The following is a 3,343-nucleotide window of genomic DNA, read 5'->3' as shown; positions in this document are numbered from 1 at the left end:
GAATTTTTAGTAAAAAAATTAGTAACAGAAATTAGTTAACTTAATACTTTATACTTTTGAGTTTACTTAATTAGTTAAAACCTGTTGGTAGAAACATGTATTGGACACTTAGTTGGTAGAGATTATAACTAGTAATCATATAGAAATAAATTATAGTAATAGAAATTTTTAGTAAAACAATTAAATAATAGAATTTTTATGTGTAGAAAATTTTCAATATAGAAATGTATTGGAATGTTATATGAGAAATTTTTAGGTATCACATTTAGTAATAGAAGTTTGTTGTAAGAAAATTTAGGTATAGAAATCATAGCAATAGAAACTTTTACTAAGTGTTGAATAGAGTAGAACTAGGGTATTTAGTTATGTCAATCTCACATTGCTAAATTTAGAGAGAGAGAGAGAGACCTAGTTTCTATATTGAACCATTGTGAATGAGCGCCAAGTTTGAATGCTCATGTGTTTATGCTCATTTGTGGCGCAGGGCATATCAACGACGAGCCGGTCGACGACGCACAGAAGATCGCTGACGACACCCACATCCTCGATAGCCATCATCTGTAGTGAGTAAACATGTATTGTGTACTAGCTGGTGTTGCTCAAATATGATGTAGATATAAACATGTATATCTAGTAGTGTTGCTCAAATAGGATATGTGCTTGCCCAACTGGCCTATGTTTGCAGGGAACACCTCCGAGTGGCCTATATTTTGTCGGAGTGTTGATTAATTTCTGTTCCGGTAAATTTCAGGCGCTCGATATGTCCTTTTTAGCAAATGTCATGCTATATTTTTCCGTGAATTTTAGTATGGCTTGTGCTAGAATGTAGGAAATATCGAGTGCCTTGGATTTGCCGAAAAGGGCATTAAACAACATTTTGGGTTGACTTTAAGTCTGTTGGGGCTCCATACATGACAGTCAAAAAACAGTGAGGGAGTGTCCACCATATATGAGAGAAGAAGAATGTCGACTGTTGTTGTGGTGGTCGTTCTTCCTCTTCTTTCTCGTGATAGACCTTCTGGTAATGCACGGGAAGAAAGAGAAGAACGACCATCACCGACAGTCGAAAATATCAATGAAGAATCCTGACTGTTGTCGTGGTGGTCTCTTCTCCTTCGTTCCCATGTGCTAGAAAATTGCACTCGAGGACGAAGGGAGGAGCAACCATCACTGATGGTCGAATATATCAGAGAGGGAGTGCCCACCATATACACCACGTGAGATGTGAGTTTTCAAGGAAGACTCAACAGACCGAAAGTCAACCCGTGATGAATATTAATGATCAAATTTAGTTTTTGTACTACATATATTGAAATTCAGAAGTTCAATGTTTGAATTATGAACATAGCAAATGTCTGACGACTAAAGGATCCCTGAGTGCGACTACTGCGGCGACGACCAGGGTCTGTGCGATATGCTCCCTCACCTGGAAGACGGTCGACGCTTCACTGTTAAGCTCGACAATACCTTCAATGTTTGTAGGGTACGCAACGAAGACAAGTTTTTTTCGTAATTAAGCATGCCTTATGTGCTTCATCAACGTGTAATTCCGCTTTTTTACAATTCGACTAGTGCATCCCCTGCCATGCAAGAGGTTATGTCTTGGAGAAGCTGAATTTCGATGATCACGAGAATATGGAGACAAAGAGAGTTAACCTCAGGACCCATCATGGTTATGCTTTTTCCGTAAATCTATACAATGCGGTGACCTACTCTCATTTCGGTTGCTCCAATTGGGAAGCACTATGCAAGGCGTATGGTTTTCAGGAGGGTATGCATGTCACCTTTGATCTTGGTGATCCTGAAGATGGCACTGACGAAGATAATATCGATGAAGATAATATCGACGAAGATAATATCGACATTTGGGTCGATGTTGATACGCCTCCACTTCTACCTCTATGTGATTTTCTCAAACATTTTTATTAAGTAATGTATATTGTTTATTTCAAAATATTTGACAGCTTATTTCCATTCTTCAAGAAATGTATGAAAGATAGTAGACAGAACCTACTACACTGATGGCTCTGAATTAACTTATGAGGAGAAAGATCATCTTATCTCCTTTATTATTGATGTTGAGAATTACAATATCAATTATGAAACTCCTGCACATTATGGTCAATACGTGCCACTAGTGCACGTGTTGAACTACGGTAACATCCATGGAGATGTTGTGGTAATATTTTTTACTATTATGACATCAGTGCATCTTTTGCATACATTCTTCTAAAGCAAAACTACATTGCTAACTATGACATTATTATTATGTTTTTCAACACAAAATCACAAAGGATTGTGTGCCTCATCTGATGTTTCTGAAAGGTCGCCTTGATGTTATTACCTTACGGCCAAGTCTACCTACGCTTCACCGCTGTTCATACAAGATTTCTCAAACCAATGAAGACATGACAATCAAAAAATGGAAAAATGCATGAAGAATCATAGGGAGCTACTTGGAAGAAACATTGTGTGAAGCGCACGAATTGGAGATAGGATACTCTCCATTCTCTATAATGGAGAATCAGGGGCTATTTTGTTATATGTTATTTTACCTTAGAGAGTGTAGTAGGCCCTATCTAATACTCATGATCATGTGCTAAGAACAATTAACTAGGGTTGGTTAGATGACTATGATGATGATGAGTATGACTTGTTATTATGATAATGAGTAGAAGTTGTTAGATGACTATGATGGTGATGAGTATGACTTGTTATTATGATAACAAGTAGAAGTTGCTAGATGACTCTAATGATGATGATGAGTATGACTTGTTTTTATGATAATGAGTAGAAGTTGTTAGATGGCTGTGATGATGAGTATGACTTGTTATTATGATAACAATGATGAGTTATTATTAATGATGATGATTGTTAGTTGTTATATCATTATGAGCATGATCAGTTATTATATATATATATATATATATCAATGGGTGAAATAAATATGGATTAGATTCAAGTGGAGGCAACACATGGTGCAGACCGAAAGTACTACTAATCCAACAGATCGGAAGTACTACTAATCCAAACTTGATCATACATCAAGTTTGGATTAGTAGTACTTTGGATCTGCACCATGTTGCCTCCACTTGAATCTAATCCATGTCTCTTTCACCCACTGAAATAATAACTCATCATGATCATAAAATCATATGATGAGACTACTATCTAAAACCAGTACAAAGTAGTAAAAAAATAGCAAACTTTACTAGTAGCGCGGGTGGCCCACCAGGTGCTACTGCTAGGGAGGTGTAGTAGTAGCGCCGGGTGGAACAAACACGGTACTGCTAGGAAGGTGTAGTAGTAGCGCTGGTCGTCCATAGCATGCTACCACTGAACA

The sequence above is a fragment of the Triticum aestivum genome, chromosome 1A, assembly GCF_018294505.1.
Source record: "Triticum aestivum cultivar Chinese Spring chromosome 1A, IWGSC CS RefSeq v2.1, whole genome shotgun sequence".
In the NCBI taxonomy this organism is placed as follows: Eukaryota; Viridiplantae; Streptophyta; class Magnoliopsida; order Poales; family Poaceae; genus Triticum; species Triticum aestivum.
This window is presented reverse-complemented; position numbering follows the sequence as displayed.